Source organism: Talpa europaea, assembly GCF_964194135.1.
Source record: "Talpa europaea genome assembly, chromosome: 6".
NCBI classification, from domain to species: Eukaryota; Metazoa; Chordata; class Mammalia; order Eulipotyphla; family Talpidae; genus Talpa; species Talpa europaea.
In genome coordinates, this window is record NC_140072.1 from 41,873,970 (window position 1) to 41,896,486 (window position 22,517).

Below are 22,517 nucleotides of genomic sequence, written 5' to 3' on the forward strand. Positions count from 1 at the left end.
GTCAGAAGCGTGGGAGGGTGAGAGAATTCACCAGAGCCAGAGCGGGGAGCAGAGCAGGCAGAAGGACCGAAGTACACTGCTGAGGGGAGCAGCGGGCGGCAGGAGAGGTCTGTGCGCCATGTGGGACCCTCCACCGGTGCCCGGGGAGCAGCCGGGGATCGAACCGGCTCTGCAGAGGCTGCGAGCAGCTTCGCAACCCAGCGCTCAACCGCTGCGCCACCACGGAGGCCCGAGTCATTTTCAACTATATATATTGCACAGCAAATATCTGTCTGGCTTCACATGTATTTTTTTTAATAAGCAATGTTTAAAAAACTATGTAATCCAATTTATTATACTAAGTAGTCTATTAATTTTGGTATTAGTCTTGTTATTTTTACATCTAGTTTGAGAAAATAGTTTCTTAGTTTGATTTTATAAAAGTCTATATTTTTTCTCAATTGTTTAAAATAGTTGCTTTTTAACTAGGTATTTAATCAATGGGGTTTATTTTTATGTGTGCTGTGATGTAAGGAACTGACTTGTTTTTGTATAGATAATCCAAGTTATTTACTAATTTGGAATGACCTTTCTGTCATAGATCAAACTTTTATAGACAAAGTCAGTTTCTAAGTTCTCTATTTTTTTTCTATTGTATTCGCTATCTCTTCTGTACTGATAATCCACTACCTTAATTATTTTAACGTTATAATTAGTTTTGATGGGCATCAGCTTGTTGGATTTCACATACACAAAAATACCCTATGAGATGATATTGCATTGAATTCATTGAAAATACTAGAGGATGATTTACATCTTTGTTAGATAAAGTCCAGTTTTCCATTCAAGAACATAGTAAAATATGGTAAATTTTGTATTCATATATTCTTTCATGTATTTTAGTATTGTTGTCATTGTGTAACATAAAAAGGGGAGGTTTCCTACCCCACCTAATGAAGGGTGGAGCTGGGTAGCTAGGAGAAGCTAGAAGACTAAGAGAAGGGTCCTTGGGATAGGACTTAAGAGTAAAGACCTGGAGAGACATGTGAAGAAGCTGTACTGGCTTCTCAGCCTCGGACTAGACCAGGGACTTGAGGGACATGGAAGGAGACACTTGAAAGAGTTGTGGATGAGAGACCTGTGGGGAAGCTGACAATGGCAGCTTTTATCTGAACTTGTACTTTGATTTCGCTCCCTTTTTTCAGACCTGCCTGGCCCCTTCTACCCCTTTGCTGTGAGTCCCCACCAGAAGGTGCATTAGACTTGTGTCAAGGTTTTGAGCCTCAGTGGCCCTGCTTTGGGCCAAACCACAAAGGGATTTACCCACAAGGGAATGGGCTAGATATAGATATAGATACAGATATAGATATAGTTGTTACTTTTGTTTTCTAAATCTTTTATAGTCTGATATTTTTTAATTGCCTGCTTGATCAATTTTTGATAAACTTGGATGAGTTAAAATATTCTACTTGTAGTTTGCCAGTTTGCTCTCCCTATTTTGAGCTATGGGTGTGTTACGTGCATATACATTTAAAATTACAATGGCAGGCCCCCCTGGTGGTGCAAGGAGTTAAGACGCAACCTATGAAGCTATCTGCAGGCACTGCAGCATGAGTTCGATTCCTGGCATGCCAGGGAGCAACCCACATGGCGCAGCAGACCTCTCCTGCCTAGCCCGCTGCTCCTCTCAGCAGTGTAGTTCGGTCAATCTGCTTGTTCTGTACCCCATTCTTTTTCTGGTGAATCCTTTCACTGCCCTCACCTCTGGCCTGTACCCCAGTTCTTGTATGCATAAATAAATAAATCTTTAAAAAAAAAAAAAACTACAATGGCTCCTGAGTGAATAGGTGTCTTGGTTATTAGGTTTTTCTCCTTACGTTATAGTTTGTCATTTATTGCTAGCGTTTATGTAGAGCATATTTTCCATCCCTCTATTTTTAGACTTTCTGTGTGGTTTTTGTTTCAACTAGTTTCTTGGAAACAGGATAAAGTTGGATTTTTGAGAAATCCAATCTGATAATTTCTGTCTTGGAGTAGGTGAGTTGCAGCCTATTTACAATTGCTGAAATCACTGTGATATTTAATGTATTACTATTTTGCTATTATGTCTTTTGTGTACCTAAGATTTCTTATTTCCTGTCTTTCTATGCTTTGTTACTGAGCAAGCAGTAGAGTAAGAAGCTCCATGGGACAGAATCTGGGGTTCTATGATTATGAGGGACCGAGGTCTGGCATGCCAGTGGATCCACTGTTTCTTGAAGCAGACTGTGCATCTTGGGCTGAGAGCAGTTGAGCTGCTGACAATACTTGTTCCTCAAATAAAGAATGATCCTAATGCCACATTTACCCTGGCTCTGTAAGTTCTATTCCCAGAGTCTCTGTACCTGCAGGTGTGATTGTTATAGAGCAACCCCGATATTAAACGGGTTCCTGGTTGTGGGTCCTCACCCGCGCGCTTTAAAGGGACTTATGAATACTCTACTACACACACACATACAAAAGGGTTAATAAAAGGTTTATTTACAAGGGAAAAGGAAATAAGGAAAATGTACCACTTAGGGAGAAAATAGGGAAATAAAGTCTTTAATGTGTCCTACCCGATCCCACGACCTGGAAACCCAAAGTCACTCTCAGAGCTGGCCAGACACTGCGAGCTGGCGGAGAGCCAAAATGGGGGATCCCCCCAAAGCCCACGTGTCTGCCTTTTATATCCACCTGGCTGCTTAACCCCACCCTCAGGTCCCAGCCACCTTCCCTTTGGTGGTGATGGGATTTGGAGTTCCCAGTGTCTTTGGCTTTGACCTGGGGTGGGGGTGGAGTCCACAAAGCCTGTATGGAATTAGCTTTGGGACATCCTTTTCCCCCTAACATGATCATACAGGGGGCAGTGCTGGGGTTCCTTCTTGGTGGGAAGGTCACCTTGCCATGGAATAAGAGCTATTGTCAAAATTCACACAGTCTGTTAGAAAAAATCCTGCAGCTATGGGACCAAGTTGTTGTCTTTTAGCAATAACTGGCTGAAGCTGATTAGCAGTCATCCCTCCCAGACTTTATTTCACTGCTGTCCTTACCAGGCTTAGGGAGAGGTAAGTGAGACCCAAGAAGCAAAATTTAAGGAGGCACTCAATTTCAAGTGCCAACCCTGGACTTGCAGGGCCTTGAGGGTGAGTGCGTCCTTAAAATTTGCCAGGTGGACATCTTGCTGGCCTTGCCCTAGTGCTAGTCCTGTTCCCCACCCCTCCTATAGTTTCCCCAACAGTAAGGCCATGCTTAAATTGTCATGCTGTGCTTGCTGTGTTCTTGTTCTACCACTAAAGTGAAGAGGAAAGTAAAGTATTGTTGGTCTGCTTATCTCCTTCAAAACTGAATATCTGTCAGCATATAACCAAAAAAGTTCTGCCTGATTCATCTATTAGAGTCCCCACTCTCTTGAGTTTGAGAACCTGTAGTTTAACTGAGAAGGGCCATGAATGTCAGGCTCTAAGGTGTCTCTATACATAGTCTTTTAGAAAAATAACTCTGGCTTCTATAGTCTGAGACCTGATGTAGTCCAGGAATGAAAAGATTCTTACAAAGGTGAGGTCATAGAGAGGAGAGGGAGGATGGAAGGCATCCTATTGGGGGCAGCTGAGGGATTCAATACAGGGCTGGGTGAAGCAAAATTCCTGAATACAACAGTTCTATCAAGCCTTCCCGATCAGTGGTGAGGCCTTCACCAAGGAGAAAGGATAGCAGAAAGTGCCTTTCTGGTTTAGGTAAACTGAGTTTGAACTCAAGACAGGCATCTGGGTATACTGGAATAACAAGGGCCATGGTAGGAAAGACAACTCCCCTCCCCCAACACACACACACACACACACACACACACACACACACACGGAAACAACCCTCCTCACTCAGGGCTCTCTCCAGGGGTGTCCTCCACAACTTTGTCAAGGCTGCCTCTGTTTAGAGCTGCCCTATGAAACAGTCCCCTCCAGGCGGCCAGTTTTACTTATTGTTACTGGGCTGAAAAGGAGGTTGTTATTTCAGAGCGGAGATAAACGTTAATCACAGATTAGGACTGCCCAGAAAATATTGATGACTTCATTCACCTGAGTCCTGCCCGGGGGAAGTGCTCACTGCACCACAGTCACCAGACCAGTTAAGCCAGTTCTCTGCTCTTTAGATTGCAGCCCAGACTCAAACAAAAGCCTGGACCCATGAATAGAGAGCATTCATAGCCCCTGGAGTCACTCTGCAGACCTACTGCGTGCCCTGCAGTCCACCCACTGGATTGGAGAAGGTCTGTTTACTTTCTGCCTTGCCTTTTCACTGGCCCCCTCCCGCCTCCCCTCTGTCCCTCCCTCCTCTCTCATTACCACTTTTATCTGGCGGCACCATCACCCGGGGAGACTCCCAAACAGAAAACCAGACATTAGGCAGCAGAGACAGCAGTTAACAAAATAAAAGTTCCTGTGTTGTGAGGCAGGGTGATTTCTCAGTTCTGAGACCCCAGGTTTAGGATTAGGGGAATTTATCCCCTTGGGTAACATGAAAATGGGATAAAATCCAAGCTGTGTTTGAAACACAAATCTAAGTAGTTGTTTGTTCTGAAGTGTCGAGCAAATATGAGAGTGGTATGTCAGCAGCCAATAGAGCAGCAATTTCTCACAGTCCCCCCAGACCTCCCTGCCCTCCTGAACCAGAAGGTCCCCATGGCACAGGAGTCTTGAGCTCAGCTGGGTACAATGCCCACAGCAGAAGCAGCCCTGAGGCTCAGGGCATTCCCCAGCCACCCCAACTTTGGCTGAAACAAGATTGGGTGACCTGGGTGCCCCTGGAATATTGGTGGATTGAGAAAGCTTTCACAGATAGGGCAGAGGATAATTAAGGCCAGAACAAGGAGGGTGCTACATATGCTTCAAGAATGCAATGAAGCTCTTTCATAGAGAAGTAAAGGACAGCACTATTTTTATCCCCAAAGATGGAAGAAAAAATAATCGCAAAGTACAGTGAAAGGAATTTCTGCTCAGAAGCCTCAGAGGTGCCTGATGGCCACTGGGGAGCCACAGGCCTCTTGGTCAGGCTGTTCTCATCCAAACTTGCTCTACTGCTGCCCTGCCTGGAGCTTGCATCCAACAAAGGCTCCAGGCATCCACCCTGCCCTCCAAGGGCTGGATGTCCCTCTCTCCCTGTCAGAACACAACACCCCCCCCACCACTCCCACCCCTTCCGACCCCCCCTACCCCCCACCCCCCCACCTTTTGCTTGTCTGAATTTCTGCTTCTGTCAGGTTTGATGTAGCCCAGTTCCTCTGAGAAGCTTCCCTTGTGCTCACTGTGCTGTCTTGGGCCTTTTCTTTTCAGACCCCTCATATTTCAAGACTCCCCCTTGGGGACAAAACAGTATAAGTAGCAACATACAAGTAAAAGTGTTTCTGAGGGTGACTATGGACAAGATAATGGATTGGCAGGGAGCAGGGACAAGACATGGAAGTTTCAGGTTGGTGAGGACATGTGGGTTTATAAGGGCGGTGTAGCGCCTCTATGTCAGCGCTTCTGCTAGATGGGACCACGGTGGCTAACAGAGAATCCGGGAGCTGGTGCCTCAGGGTCCTGAAGAAAGAGGGGAAAGGTTAAGGGAGGAGTGAGAACAAAGAGGAGAAGCACAATGGACTATGGTGGTGAACTTTAAGACATCCTTTTCCCCCTAACAGTTTGGTGGTGGGTACACTATAGCAGTGATACCTGAGGGGGCACCCTAATGATACCTCTATTAAAAAAAAAATGATAACAATAAAAAAAAGCAAAGTGTAAAGAAGGCTTAAAAAAAAAAAGAATCCTTTGTGTACTTATCTCTTGGAATTTTTCTTGCTGAATGCAATGTCTTTAAATGTGAGACTATTGATTCTGTTTCATATTATTAGTAGTATTGTAACAGGGTGGTCCCCAGGAAAGGGGGAGGTGCCCTGCCCCACCCAAGGGAGGGTGGAGCTGAGCAGGAAGAAAAGAAGCTGCAGAAGAGACTGAGGAAGGAAGCAGGATGGAGCCAGAAGGAGACCTGGAGGAGGCTCATGGAGCCTAGAGACACGTGAAGAAACTGTGCTTGTCTTTTGGTCGTGGACTGGGTGACACAGATGTGGGTGAGACCCGTGGGGAGGTGACCATGGCAGCTTTTATCTTGATGTTGATTTTGCTCTTTTCCTTCCAGAAAAGATTTTGCTCCTTTCCTTGTCCGGTTGTTTGTGACCCTTTTCTGTGGGTCCCCACTGGAAGATGCTTTAGACTTGTAGCAGGCTTTGGGGCCTTGTTCTGGGCCGATCCCATTTGGATGGAGTTTTACCCACGAGGGGATTGGTAACTTTGGGTGCTTCATTTAGAAACTAGACTCTTTGCCTTACCTGTATTGTTTCCTAGTTGTATTAAAATTCCTTCCCATTAAAGTCTCCTATGTTTTGTGTTGATGCGGCGGATGGCAGAACCCATTTAGAATAGGCAGGGTTGCGGGGTTTTGGGCTGCCCCTCTCCCTGTCCTATAACAGATTCCCCTCAAAAAAAGAAAAAAAGGAGGGCGAGGCCCCAGAGGGTAAGGAAGCTCAGAGTGCAGATTTGAATTAGGAGGTTAAAGGGACCTCAGGAGAAGCCAGGGAGACTAAAGTGACACCCTTTGGGGCATGGGATTGAAGGACAGAAATGCAGAGGAGAGGCTCAATCATTTGCTCTGTTCCCGACCCATGCCAGTTCCCAGAGATCCAGAGAATAGGAGAGACACCAGTGCCCAGGCAAGATGCCAGCACTGAGTCCCTGGGCATTATTGATAGACAGGGCCCAGGACCCCAACTTTCTGTAAGTGAAAACAGGAGGGTGCTGTTAAGATCCACACGTTTCAATCACTAGCTCTGGCTCACTGTTCTCTAGCTCACCCATACGCCTGGACACAAGAGACTCCACATGTCCATGACCTAAGTGATGTGGTGATTAGCTGATGTGGTGATTTTGATTTTCAATAGTGAAATACCACGTTGTTTAAGGAAATATGTCCAACTGAAATGCAGAAGCATCTGTGAAAAGTCCCAGTGTGTGGTCCCAGCACAGAGCAGGAGCTCAGAGAATGTTCATTTTTCTCTGGAGAAGGCAGAGCCTTTGAAGTTACCTCAGAATCAGGTATCTGAGATTTGGACTTTTGCTGGGGTTAATATAAGCTCTTGGGCCCAGACTGTATGGACCCTGATAGCTGCTCAGCACCCATTTCAGGAAGTGGGTGCTTTATATTCTCCATCCCTGACTGGGTCCTTCCTCTCTGCTGTGCCCTTGTTAGGGGGAAAAGGATGTCCTAAAGCTAATTCCATACAGGCTTTGTGGACTCCACCCCCACCCCAGGCCAAAGCCAAAGACACTGGGAACTCCAAATCCCATCACCTCCAAAGGGAAGGTGGCTGGGACCTGAGGGTGGGGTTAAGCAGCCAGGTTGGTATAAAGGCAGACACGTGGGCTTTGGAGGGGTCCCCCATTTTGGCTCTCCGCCAGCTTGCAGCGTCCGGCCAGCTCTGAGAGTGCCTTTTGGGTTTCCAGGTCGGCGGATCGGGTAGGACACATTAAAGACTTTATTTCCCTATTTTCTCCCTGAGTTGTACATTTCCTTAATTCCCTTTCCCTTATAAATAAACCTTTTATTAACCTTTTGTGTGTGCCTGTCGTGGAGTATTAATAAGTCCCTTTTAAGCGCGCGGGTGAGGACCCACAGCCAGGCAACCCGTTTTATTTTATGTAGGGGCTGCCCTATAACACCCTGAGGATGGGGATAAGGTGGCTGTTGTGTCCTGGAAGCCAGCCCAGCATTTGATTCTTGGAAGGTGCCACAAGTCTTTATTAAAGAGTGAATAAATGGGTGAATGCAAAAATGAAAGAAAATCAAAGACAGACAAAGAGGGGGAGCCCACGATTATAGTTTGTTCTTTGTTTTCAGTCTGAAAATTTCTGAGGTCACTGGGTTCATTCTAGCTTCTTTTAAACAGAAATTTCAACATCAATAATTCATATATGGCTTAAAAACTGTGTATTAAAGGGGGAGTAAAATTCTTTTCAGTCCTTTAAAGGCTCGTGTGTATGTTACATGTGCACATAGGGTAGAGGGTAGTCAGAAAGAACTTTCATTTGAAGTCCATCCTTCCCAGCACCTGGGGCATAGTTGGGCCCAGGCAGGCTGCCTGGCAGAGTGGCTGGGGTAGGTCTCCCTCCCTCTTTTAGCCCTGTAGCTCACAGCCTCCCTGCCCTGTGAAGTGTCAGCTTCCCCAAAAATATTCACATGGGCTTTTTCCAAAATGGGCAGAACAGGCTTTTTCCAATAACCTTGGCAGGTAAAGCTAAGGTCAATCAATGGTAACCCTATGAGTCTCAAGAGATACTGTTACCATTACCTTAAAGAATAAATGCTAACCAGATTTAGGGTTATCTCCAGAAATAACCTTTTTTGAGCAGAGACCCATCTAAGGCAGCGCAAAAACACCTAGAGCATCTGGTTCGTTCCTGTGAAGTCACTCTCTCCTTTCCTAGAGACCCCAGACACCGCTCCCAGTCCTCTACTTAGGACAGAAGCCCTTAGCCATTTACTCTAGAATTTATAACCATTAAATTCTCCACCATGTGAAACAGATTTTCTTCTTTTTCTCCCATCATTGTGTCTGCTGTTAATCTGTGTGTTCAGCATCATGAGCAGAAGCCAAAGGGGTTGGGGAACTTACCTCCTTATGCCACTGTGCCTGTCATTGTGGCTCTCTGATCCCCCCTACTTTGCTCCCTGCATGTTAGTTAACGAATAAATCACAAGACAGTTTCAATCTTTAAGTAATTTTTTAATAAAATTTATAGAAGAATAAGCTCTCATTGGAGCACTTTGCAGCATAGTGATAAGGCAAGAGACAAAGCAGGACCCCTGGGTCGCCCCACTTTCCACGGGGGCTTCCTTTCCCATGAGTTGGTGGGGCCTCTCCTTTACCCATGTTTCTGTTGAGTTACTGGCCTGGGTATTTATTCTTTCTTACTAATTGATAGCAGTGCTTGATAGGGCCTGGGCAATAATCTAGAATTTATCTATGTATGCATCCATTTCTGCAGATAAATAGGTGATGTGTATCTGTAAATACATGTTCATATACATAAACACACACACACATAAGTACACACACGTTACAAATATTTTCTCCCGCTCATTTGCTTCTCTTTATCTCAGTTTCTGGTGATTTCTGATTTTTTTTTTAAAGATATATTTACTTATGCATACAACAGCTGAGGTACAGGCCAGAGATGCAGGGGGTGAGAGCAGCGGGCGAGACAGGAAAAGTCTGCCTCGCCATGTGGGTTGCTCCCTGGCTGGCCTGGGATCGAACTCGTGCTGCAGAGGTTGCGGATTGCTTCATAGTGCAATGCTTAACGCCTTGCGCCACCAGGGAGGCCCCGATTTCTGATTTTGAATCAGAAGTTTCACACTTTGATGTGGGCTGACATCATTCTTTTTTTTTTTTTTTTTTGCCTTTGTGATTTGTGTCTTGCTTAAAGGCTTTGCCCACTCCTGCCCGAAGGCCATGAGCATATTGCCCTATATTTTCTTTTAATACCTTCAGTGGATAGCCAGTTGCCCCAACATGCTTGTTAATCGTCCTGCCCTCTGTGACAGGAAAGGCCACCTTGACCCCAGATCCCAAGGGTCTCTTTTCAGGGGAATTTTGAGGTTGTTTTTTTGCTGCAGAGAGACAGGAACTTCTTCCCTGATTCCTGGAAAAATTTAGTGTGGCTGCTTGCTTTTGGGTCTCCCCCTCCCTGCTTGGGTGGGGAGTGGAGGGTAACCTAAGTCAGTCCTGAAGTTGATCTTTGAACAAAGTTTTACTTTATCTCCACTCACTATTTGCTAACTCATTTGAGAATTCTGCCAAAGATTAACATCAGAAGTACCCTCCTATGGTTTACACAGTCTGCTCCTGGAAAACTAGGGCATTTGTCTGCCCTGCTTTTCTGGCATTTCTGAGAGTGACTGCTTCTAACATGACCTTTCATTGGCCAGGCTTCTCAAAGGGAAACAGTCACCAGTAGAAGAAGTTACATCCCTTTCTGCAGTGGAAATACACAGCAGAAAACAAACCGGACTCAACCGTGACTTTAAAAACATGACTTTGAGACCGTGAGAGTTCACCATTTCACCCTGGCCCTGGTGGCTTAGAAACTATAATTTCAATTCCCACACAGCGTTCACAGGCTATGTTACTCTTGCGCAGCTACATATTCACTTTCGTAGATGTGGAACACATAGTTATTTTGAGGGGGACCAGCTCTCATGGTTAGGGGTACAAGTGCCCATTCTTGGACAAGTCACTGCACACCCTCTCCTACTTTTGATACGTTTCTGGCCAATCCTCCTTCTCCCCTCAAGGATTTTTAAAACCTGACTTGCCACAAAAAGCAAAAAGCCCCAGTTACTTTGGAAATGAACATAAAAAGGCAAATCCGCTCACTGGGCATGAAGAGGTAGACAAAGATCTAGAAACACATAGTGTGACTTTAAGATGCTACACAGATCTGGACATGAAGTGGAAGAAAAACTGTCTCTTCCGTTAGGCTTAAATGAGTGGGTCATTTTACCCTTGAATGTGGAGACCTGCCCCCACTGAAGTTACATTATGGCATTACATTTATTTTCCGCATGTGAACATTCCAGCAGGAGGACTGCTGTTCCCCAAAGGCAAAATGTGACATGAGGAACAACAGTAAGTGGGGTCAGAAGACAAGGATGACAAGGGTGAACATCTTTGCTCTGCCCCTGACTCCTGTGGCACTTTGAGTGAGTGCCTGTGCTTCTCTGGGCTTCAGCTTTCTTGTCTGCAAAATAGAGAGGATCCCAGTTTCATCCCTGCATTTAGAAAATTCCACAAAGTTACATGGGAAAAAAAAAATCTGTCAAAAATCTGAAATCTATGGACTTGTTGGGGAACCTTTGTTTGAGAACGAGGCCATGATCATTCCTCAGGGCCCTTGCTGCTCCTCAAGGCCTTCCGTGCTTAGTGGTCTTCCTCAGAGACCATTAAATTGATCAAATGTATTTTACTTTTAAAACATAAGTTTGAGTCATTAATATTTAAAACTTTGCAACATTTTTTTAAATTTTACAACTGGTTTAAGCTTAAATCTTATATTCAGATCATGGATTGAATGTCTTAGAGTTTTCTAAAACAGAGTCTAGGACCATTTTGTCTTAGGTTAGCAATTGGGCCCAGAGGCACCATAGCCAGGGCTGAGGGAAGAGCAGGGTTGGAAATGCTGAGCATGGATCTGTGTGTTCATTATCCTGGTCCCTGGCTCCTGAAGTGGCTCCCACCCCACAAAACCTAACACAATGTGAGTCTACTAAAATTGTCAAAACGTATCAAAACTGCTTCTGCCTGGGACCAATAGTCCTGGAGTTGGTGTTCAGCAGATCTGGTTCTGTGGAGTTCAATTTTTATTTATTTATTTTTTTAAAAAAATTTTTTTTTTAAAGAGGCATGCATTTTTATTTTTATTTATGATTTATTTATTTGTTTGTTTGTTCTGTCCATACATGCACTGTGTACAGTCAGAAGCGCGGGAGGGTGAGAGAATTCACCAGAGCCAGAGCGGGGAGCAGAGCAGGCAGAAGGACCGAAGTACACTGCTGAGGGGAGCAGTGGGCGGCAGGAGAGGTCTGCATGCCATGTGGGACCCTCCTCTGGTGGCCGGGGAGCAGCCGGGGATCGAACCGGCGCCGCAGAGGCCGCGGGCAGCTTCGCAACCTAGCGCTCAACCGCTGCGCCACCGGGGAGGCCCTGGAGTTCAATTTTTAAAGGCACTTCAGAGGTGATTTTGAAAACCAGTTCAGGAACCTGGAAAGGAGTAATTCCTAGAATCCTGGAAAACTGCTGGGTTCACTTACAGTTCCTAGTGCCAAAAGGGACCTGAGGAAAAGAGCAACTGATGACAGAAGAGTCTTGCCAAATAGATGGGGGTGGCAGGGCTCTATGCCTGGAGGTGGGGGAGGAAGCTCTGGAAGTCCTCTGGGACTGTGCTGGTTTCTCTTGCTAAGCAAGTGTAAACAAGGGTTTCATTCCAGTCCTAGCAGCACTAGGTTTCCCCTCCCTGAACCAGCCCAGCTCTTCCCCCACCTCAGTAGCAGGAACTTCCCACCATCTTCCATAGCAGTTTCCTTTCACTCCATTTCTCCTCTTTCATTTCAGTTTCCCCTTTTTGGGGTAACACATTCATCTCTCCCCCTCTCCCCCTACCCCCCTCACTAATCAATGAAATTGCATCCAGATGAGGGGTAAATCTGAAATGGCTGCACAGTTCATGGCCTGAGGGATGCAGGGGCTGATGGGGAATTCAACTCTGCCAGTCTGGAAAGGTCGTCCCTTTTAGTCACTTCACCTGCAAAGTAGGGTTAATGAGGTTATCCTAGGCTACGCTGACCACATTAAGCAAGAAGACTAAAGTTAAAAGAATTCTCTCCAAATGAATCCCAGGGATGTTAAGATAAATGTTCTTCCTCCCCTGTCCCCTCATGGCGTTGACAGACCTGAGATATTTCCTGGCAGGACTAACTTCTGGTAACTCAAGCATCAAGGGGTACCAGGTTATTCTCCTAGCATTTTACGTGACCCTATTTTTACGACTGTCTTTAGGAATAGAGCACAGGAATAGGTGTTAAGAGTTTTTCTCAGGACTCAGGTTCAGTTTGGAGGCCCACAGAAGTAAGTGCACCTCCTACTGGATGTTAAGTATTACGCAAAAGAGCCCCACTCACTGGCTGAGTGAGGTCTTTTTCGGAGACTGGAGACCTGTTCTGCACTGCTGCAGAACTCTGCGACCTGCCTTTTAAATCTCTTTTCTTTCTTGTCTTTAAATCCCTTTTCTGCTTGTCTCTTTCTGTCAGCTGGCATCTCATCCCTCTCTCCTGACCTTTCAGCCCCCACCTCTGGTGACAGAGTCCTGATTCTTAACCATGAGCATAGGCTGGTTGGAGAGAAAGTGTTGGTTATATTTGTATAAAATGCCTCACGCTTTGGGGCTGGGTGTGTCCTCAAGATTTATTTTAGAATAGTCATTTTCTGTTTCCTTAGGGAATTTTATTACTAGCATGACCAGCTTATTGGAAGGATCCAATAAAGAAAGCAGTGGGTGGTCTTTCAAATTTGGGTTATAATATAATATTGTAACAGGAGGCAGCAATTTAGTGGCTCAAAGCTTGGGATGCTTGGTTTGCTTCTCAGATGTTTTGGGGGGAGGGAAGGGGTAGCAGGATACCAGCTCTTCCCAGGAGAGAGAGGGAGATGGTCCTGAGCCCTGGGGAAAGCAGGGGCTGTTGTGGGGAGAGAGGGTTCCGTTGTCTTGCTGAATTTACAGTCTACTGTGGGCCTTTTTTAGAGTGCATGCAGTACTTGGGGGTGTTTTATAAGATTCAGAGGACTCAGAGCTAAGAATAATCTTTATCTGCAAAAATGAAATAGTAATGGTAGCTACCTAGTAGGGCTATTGTGGAGATTAAGTAAAGAAATGCACAGTAAGTGTTGGGAAGAGAGCCCCAGACAGGATGGACACTCATCGACAGCAATGCAGGGTCTCTTTTCATCTGGGAAAGCATTTCCAAAATAATTTTCAAAATGATTTCCCTCTTTCTTTTTTTTTTTTTAAATCAAGAATGTCCTAGCAGCCACTGGACACAATGGGTCGAGAGTCTTTTCTTACAGTGTAGCCTTCTTCCCTGGCTCTTCCGGCCTTCTCTAGAGTGGCTCAGGCTGGTGCTGTGTTGCATCCAAGGGATGGGTGTCAGGGAGGCCTTCCATATCCATCCCCACTTTCTGGTGTTTCACAGCACTGGAGAGACAGCACTTGTGGGGGAGGAGACTCAGACTTGTTGAGGAGGCCTCAGGCCTATGGGTGAGGTTACATTTTCCCATAGTTCTCTCTTAGGCCTCAAATACCTAAACATCCTCCAATGAAAAGAGGCAAATGTTGCTGGGGCCTCGGAAGAAGTAGCCAACAACATTTTCTAGATATATTTGAAAATCTAAAGTCACTGTGAGAATTATCCTTAGCTGAAGGGGAATCCTGAGTTGAACAGAGCCCTGTCAAGCCTGGCACTGCCGTTGGAGTCAGAGCAGACTGGTAGTGTGATTCTGGTGTTAACCTGAATGTGCCAGATGCTCACCCAACTGAAAAACTTAAGAGGAGTCTTGATTGGGTATGAAGAAGATGGTTTTAAATGTTGAATCAAAGGAGGTATTTTGTCTTTGAGGTCTTTCATTGAATTGTATCATTATTTACTCTCAGGCCTAAAACTTGAAAAAGGAAGTACTTTTGTATCTCTATGACAAACCTCTCCAGAAGGTCTACATGGAAGTGAACAGTGGGACAGTATGTCATAACTGGGGAACCCCAGGGGTAGTGTGGTAGTCTTGGAATCATTCCTTGAACATACACGTGACTTGTTATTTACTATGGTCAAAAGAACGAGAATTTTTCCTTATGGGAAGAGTACAGGGCTGACACACCATGTCCCCTTCCCCTTCACAGAGACTGAGTGCCCTCCTGCGTTGGGGAGTTTCCATCATCCTGCTTCCCAAGTGAGGATAACATGGAATAGAGCCTTGCACGTCCAAGACAGGTGTGTAGCATGTGCAACAGATATACCTGGGCATTACCAAGCATTAGCAGCCTATCTTGATGAATATAGTCGACAGACAGCCATATTCTATTTTTTAAATAAAGATTTATTTTTTATTTCTTTAGGCATACAGGAGCTGGGGTCTAGGCTAGAGATTCAGGGGGATGAGAGGATTCACCAGAGACAGAGTGGGAAATAGAACAGGCGGATCTACTGAAGTACACTGCTGAGGGGAGCAGCGGGAGAGACAGGAGAGGTCTGCTGTGTCATGTGGGTCAGCTCCCTGGCTGGGGATCAAACTCATATCACAGCGGCTGGCGATTGCTTGATAGCACAGAGACTTTAACCCTGGTGCTGCCAGGGAGGCCCCAGCCATATTCTGTATAGGCACATTTTACACATGTTCAGTGGAGCCTCCTTAACTTGGGAGCTAAGAGTTCTAGTCTATTGGACAGATAAAGATACTCAGACTGAATGGTAAAGTCACATAGCTGACTCTGAGACTGGTGCTTTTCTTAACCACCCACCACCCTATAGACTGGGTGCTTTTGAAGCACAGAAATTTATTTCTCATAATTCTGGAAGCTGGAAGTCCAATATCAGGAGGTGGCCTGACTAGGTTCTGTGACCGTCCTCTTCTGGGTTGTGGACTGTGGTCTTTTCTCATTGTGTCCTCACATGTTGGAAGGAGGTGGGAGAGCTCTCTGCAGTCTCTTTCGTAAGGGCACTAATCCCATTCATGAGGACTCTATCTTCACAACCTAATCACCTCTCAAGGCCCTGCCTTCTAGTAACACCTCCAGTGCTAGGATTTTAGCATATGAATTTTGAGGGGACACAAACATTTAATCCCTAACAAAGAATGAAAGCTGTAGACCAAACTTAGAGAAGAAGAAAACATGTTTCCTTTATAATAGGGTGAGATTCTCCTGAGGATCCTCAGAAGAGATGATGGCCCAGCATAGCTAGATCACCCTATTTTCCAAGAGAAATTGGAAAATGCAGATTTTTTTTTTATGTAGAAGGCAAGCCCTGATTTTTAAATCTTGACAAGTAATTAAAAAACTTGAAATGCATATGTGCCAAGCAAAACACATCTCCAGACTGAATGTGGCTCCCCAAGCCTCCTCTGTGACCTTTGGAAAGATCTAGACTCATTTTGCTGCTTGAAGGCATGTTGCTGGGGGCAGAAACTCCTTGTCTAAACAAGGAGTATGTCTGGAAGTGCTGTCGCCTGCCTGGTGTGTGGGTGGAGTTGGCTGCCATAAGGACCTCGGCATTTCAGACCCTCCACCTGCCGCAAGATAGCTGACATTCCACAACTAGCAACTTAGTTCTTGTCTTGAGTTTGTCTCCTGGTTAAACAGAGCAACCTTGACTGCCTTCTCAATAATTCTTCTCTTGATAAAAAGCAGTAAGCCTGAAGGCAAGAGGAGGACCTGTGGAGGGGAACAGGAATGAAGGAGGGTCTATGGGTAGAAAGGTGGCTCTCTGGGATGGGAAAGAGCAGGGAGGAAAGAGAAGTTGGGGGTGGACTCAGCTCGAGGTGAACTGGACCTACTATGGTCCATTCTGACCCATCTGGTACCCACGGTTGGCCTCAATATCCCCAACAGTGCCTAGGAAAGCTGAGCAAGACTTGAGGCACCTTCAGCTGGGCCAAAGGATCTCTCCTCAAACCCAGTTCTCTGAAAAAGCATAACTGAATTTCCAACTGTGGCTATTGTACAAAAATGACTTTTCCGCCCCCATTCCCACCTGTTCGACTCCGTTTTTATTTCGAGCAGTTTCTAGAAGAAGACAGTACTCACTTGGAGTGGTTGAATATACACGTGGATAATGGCCAGGCTATAAATAAGACAGAACTTGGACCCACGATCTGCAGCAAACCAAACAGCAACATCCTGAGAGCAACCTGGCCCCCCAATTGCCAGGATGTGATTAATAACTGACAAGGCCTCTAAGTTTTGTTTTCACTTTTAACTTATTGACAGTAAGAGAAAGCCCAGTGTGTACACCCAACCAAAAACAGAGGATGCGGACTGCTGGCTAGCCTGCCCGCAGGCTCCGATGAGGCACACCTGGAGTCTCCTTTCTTTCCCACTATGAACCTTTCCTGTGCCCCTGCCTGCCTTGGTCTTTGCCAAAACACAAGTGATTGTGGCTGACTCCCTGCTCCGGCAAGCTCCTCATAAATAACTTTTGCTTGTTCTCATCTGGGTGATTTTTGTCTGTTTCCTTAGCTCACACACACTCACACACAGTATGGTTGAGAGTTGGGGTCTCTCCAGGCAGACAACAATGGCTCATGTGGTTGATTAAAACACACCCCGGGCAAGCACCAACTCCGCCAGCAGATTTAGGAGAGGAGGCAGTTCCCAGGGCATGGATGGACCAGCCTGTCCCAGACAAAGGGCAAAGAGGCCAAGAGATGTTTGAAATCATTGTGTTTTGACCAAAAACTTCATTAACCTGCAGACAAAGGGACAATTGTCCTGTGCAAACAAAACAAAATGCTGGAGCCGCGGAAGCATAGAGCTGCCTGAGTGTCTTTGGGCAGTGATTTCCGCAGCCGGATGGCTGATGGCAACGATGGAGTGGATGGCTGTCATCCCGGGAAAGGCCCTTGGCCCCAGGGGCCACTGAGCATGACCCAGCAGGGCCCACGTGGGCAGTCAGTCCTGTCACCTCCTCCCCTCACCTGAGTGAGTCACAAATGTTTTCATCTGGCAAGAGGCACCTCATTCTTCGAATCTATGAAAGAGAATGAACTTTCAACCCTCATCAAGACACAGAGCTAAATTAAACCTGATTAAAAGAGAGCTGCCTTGGGAAGGGAACAATTCTAGTAGAAGAACAAATGTTGTCACGGATGGAGAGCTTTAAATATGTTGTTCCTATGATTTTCAGGGAAAAGCAGTTGGAAATTAAAGAAGTAGAAATTTATAATGCTAATTAAAAAGAGGGCTTTTATTCAGGGAATATCTGAAATGTATTCCTGGCTCCCTGTCTCGCCAGTTTCTGATATTTTAAAAGCTTTAAGAGAAGAATTATAGTTTTCTGCAGACATGACTCTATAAAGAATTGAATTCAGAAGTGCTGCTTGGAGCTTGGCAAATTAAGAGGGAGGGTGAGGGAGATACCACTTTGGAGCACCCCCTGATCCTGGCACAGGACCTCAGGAATGGGAAGAGAAGTATGCCCAACCATACGGGCTCATCTTTAAAAGTGTCTGTCTGCCAATGTCTTCAACCCTGGCCTCAGTTCTGTTCCTGATAATTAGACCGACTTCGTGGAGTCTGCAGAAGAAAGGCAGTGCAGAAAGCTGCGAGGCCTGGTCTCTGCTGCGCCTGTGTGGTCACGTGGCACAGCAGTTACTATGGAGATTATCAGTTGTGAGTGGATTGTCCACAAGTTGAACTTGCATCTGACAAGTCAAATTTGTCAGCTTGGGGAAAAAGTAAAGAGGGTTACTATTTTTTTCTTGGAGAGATTGCCTTGGCTCCCGGTCATGCCCTCTTCCCCTTTGCAGCTGGGTAGGCAGTTTCCGCATGGCAGTCCTGGGCTGAAGAAAGGTTGACATATTCTCCCCTGTTCTGTGGAGTCTACAAGAAAGAAATCCGTGTAGCTAGCACCGATGGCCTCTGTGGCAATTATTGGATAGAATAAAATGCATCCTGTGATTCCACGACAGAGCTAATAATGGAGCGTCAACCACAGTGATGGATATTGGGCCAGTGACCTGGTTTTCTCTCTAACAAGTGCGTGTAATTTCCTTTATTGGTGGGAACTGCCCCTCAACTGCATATTAATGATCATGTGCGTATGTACACGTGTGTGTATGTTTATTTGTGCTGCTGCCCTTTGTGACTCAGCAAGGAATGGCTTTCATGCACTGGCTTTATCAGATTGAAAGTGAAACAGGCATTTAAAAAAGACCCCTCGATCAGTTCATTGACTTTCGGAGGCTGGGGATGAGCAACATAAAGTAGCGAGAAGCAGGCTTGAGTCTGATGCTATAAAGGACATCTATGTGGCTTCAATGGGGGTTCAGAAAGGGAGCTCCCCCATATCAGATGCCAGCCTCTCCTGGTCCCAAACCTCCTTGTTTTACCCCACTCTCCTTTGGTTCAACTCCTAACCAGAACCTAAGGTTATAGGATTGCTTAGCCAATCTCTCATCTGTGATGGTGCCCTTAAAATCACAGGACCCCTGGGTTTGAATGCTGTGATTTGGGTTAATCTGCTAGGCCTGGTCAAGACTCTTTAGGGGCTTGGTCCCAAATAGATGACCCGTCTTCTTTAGAAGTTTTCTTCCCCTCCCCTTCAGATGAGCCTATACTCAACTGGAATGTGGGGCCTAGGGGGGTCTCATCCTGAGACTGAACTTCCACATGGGTGGAGAGAAGAGAATCTGGATTTTGCTCCTGTCTTTCTCGCTCTTCGTGTGGCTGTGTATACACATGTGTGAATGTGTGTGTGAATGTGTGCCTGTGTGTATGTGTACATGTAGGTATGTGTGGCACTGCTGACAGCTAGGTTTGAGTCTTCTTTCTGGGTCAGTTCTGGAAGCCGTGGACTTGCTGTTGGCCCATACCTTGTGGGCGCCCACATGTCCTTTAGGTGGAGCCCGGGCTTCCTCTCTCCACTGAAATCCAGAATGTGGGGCTGTTCTGGGCTATCAGGGACTATGGGCTTGGTAGAAATATGTTTCAGGCTGAAATTCTGGTGCAGCCCAGGTGAACAGGTTTCATGAACATGGTCACATGTGGAGCACATTGCACACTTTGCAGAGAGGAGCTGTTGGGGCTCACAACCCCCTTTCTGTCTGAACTCCATCACGGAGCATTATCTCTTTTATCTCTCAGCCACCCTTCCAGGATTGGCATGATTACCTCTTTTTATAGAGGCAAAAAGTAAGGTCGCCCATGGTGTGTAGTCCATTTGGTCCTGAGATGGGCTTGGGGCTAGCAGGACCGATGCTTATCCATGCCCATCCATATCCATCCATGCCACATGCCCATCCATGTCAGCATGCAAACCCCACTGGGCAAGTGGTGGCTCAAGAAGGTGTCCATTGCTGGGCCCAGGTCTCTAATCCTCTGTAGACTGGGATGCAGAACCCTCCCTCCACTGTTTGTTAATGGGCACGGAGAAGAATCAGCCTCTATGTAGCCCAGCAGGTGAGAGTCTTCAGGCCTCTTTGTTTCACTGTGTGAGGGGAGCCTGGCATTGAGGGTGGCAGAGAAGGGCCCCTCTCAGCTCTGCTCTTCTCCTTCCCTGTCAGACATGTGGCATGAGAGGCATGTTCAATTGAAGGCCAAGGGCTCTGATGCATATGAACCAGGAATGGTTTGGATAGCAGAGAGGAAAAGGTGGAACTGCTGTCTTTAGTGTTATAGGGAACATATGCCATATATTATAGAGAACAAAGAAAAATGTCTTCTATGTACAGTACTCTTAAAAGGTCCAATTAAAACAGCTTTTTGTAAAAGCAGCACAAACAACCCCCCTAAATGATCACAACATTGTATTTGGGGAAAAGGCAATGCTGAGTGACAGTTCCCCTATGTCAGCTGAGGTACAACTATGAGCAGGAGTACCCAGCATCCAGTCTGTAATTTAATTTTTCTGAGTGCTGTCAGACACACAACCCTAGAAGCCAGTGCTTGAGACACTCTCATAGAGATGCAGGCCAGGAGCCAGAACCAGAAAATAAAGCTATAAAACCAGAAATCTCATGTTCTGGGGCAGCTGAAAGGTAACAGATATGGGCCTACCAGAGAAGCAGGCTCGCCATAAGCCAGGCAGAGATGCACCCCCACGCCACCCCAGGTGCACGGCTCCCCAGTGGCCACAGTGGTCTCACAGAGAGGCTTGTGCTAAGCCTGCTGCTCCGGAGCTGAGTGGGTGCTGTGGGAAGATCACACCACACAGCCCAGGGCTCGCTCTCTGCCTTCTTCCTTTCTCAGGGGTTGTGGGAAACTAGAGAACACTAGAAGCTAGAGAACACCTGGGGACAGTTGGCAGTCCCCCACTCCTCCCAGGCTACCCACAGACGCTCTCCCTGCAAGGGTTTGCTGGCTCTTGTCTGCACATGGTACCATCTCTGTAGAGGCGCCTCAGCGATGAGCAGAGGGTACAGGGGTTAGTTCTCAGGGGCTGCATCCTCCTTAAACCACTGGCTGCCTGCCAGACATGCTGGCTGCCCAAGTGCCTGTGGCTTGTGGCCTGTGGTCACGGGGGTCACCAGCATCTCTGGATGTCTGGTCTGTTTTCCTCTCTGCCCCCAGCCCAGTCCCAGGCCCAGGTAGGCCAGGCATTCATATTGCAGGAGACTTGAGAATGTGAATGGAGAAGAAGGCAGCCTGGAAGAGCTCCCCACTGTGTGAAACTAGGTCTGGCATGCACATTTGGAGGAGACTTTGGAAGTGGGCCTGGGACTCTCAGAAGAGTCTGGGGAAGGGTCCCCTAGTGCCTGGGCCCCACCTTGGGAGTAGTGCCTACTGCCCCCAGGACAAGATGGTGGTGCTTCCAGGCTGCACCTCTGGACAAGACCTTCCTCTTGGGAAAATGTCTGGAGGAGGAGAGTTCAGACTGTCTAGACAAGAGGCCTACCTGATTTCTCTGTAGAACTTTTCAGAAAGCATGCTTCCAGGCAGTCTTTTACTATTTTCTTCCACCTGGGGCCCAGCCCCTCTAGGTATATCTGCATACCCCTGACTCTCCCAAGGGCAAACTCCACCGTGCATTGTAGGCTCCAATCAGCACATGTAGCACAAAAAATAAAAAACAACTTATATCCCTGGCCTGGATGTCGGGGTAGGGCCTTTGGAGGGCAGGCTAGGTGAGTATCCTGTGCTGCTTTCCTGTTAATATCTGCTCCTATTGTGAAAAGGATAGTTTTGGGCTCTGAACAAGGAGTTCTAGAAATAAGGGAGTGGAAGAATGTAGCATTCCAGACTCAGGGCAAGACGAGGAGCGGCTCGCTGGGTACGCCCACAGCTGACGGCTGCTGCCCTGAGGTTTGGCCCCTGTCACTCATCCTGCAGGTCAGTCTTGCATGAATGAGAACATCAGAGTCCTGGTGTGGCCCCCTGTTTCTTCAAGTTGCAAAACCATTTGAAAGCATCAACAGTGTGTTAGATACCAAGCTCAAAGGAAGCCTGCCCTGCTTGGGTGGCCCCTCCCGCCCCCCACCTCCACCACCCTCACCCAACCTGCATGGAGACCCTGGGGGCAGTGAGGTTGACTTTTGAAGTACAGACTTTGTAGGTTGAGATTTTTCAGGCTGGTTGAGGCTGACTCCGGCGTCTATACCCTGACAGTGTCCATCAAAGAGGGGTGGGAATGAGACATGGCGCATCAATGGTTAACAGTCCAAGATTAGCAGCAGCTTCTGAAAAAGGCAAAGGGCTTCTGCTCCTTCTGCTGCCTACCTCGTGGTGGAGGAGGGCTTTCCTGTGGTGCAGGTTGGTCCTGCCCACCTTCTTCCTCTTTGTAACTCCACTGCTAAGCAAGTCCTCATTCTGCTTCCACCACTTCACTGCCCCCCACAAACACATGATCTGCTAGTGGTGAGGATCTTGGCTAGCATTTTCCAGGGTGGCCTTTGTGATGGACTATGGCTTATGGGGTGGGTACTCTATGCAAAGGGATTTACAGGTTTAATTGTGTTGGGATCCCATTGTTGTAACTTAGAACAAAGGCAGATGATGTAACCTCTGCCTGTGTACTGGGAAGAGGAAGAATTGGTGTGTGGAGGAAGACTTGGGATGCCCCTAGTCAGGGTGACTTAGTGTCCTCTGGCTCGGTATGTTGACTCCAACTCAGTCCCAATTAATTAAAAAGTCAATCTTGAGCACTGTCCATGTGCCAGTCATGTGCTGGGC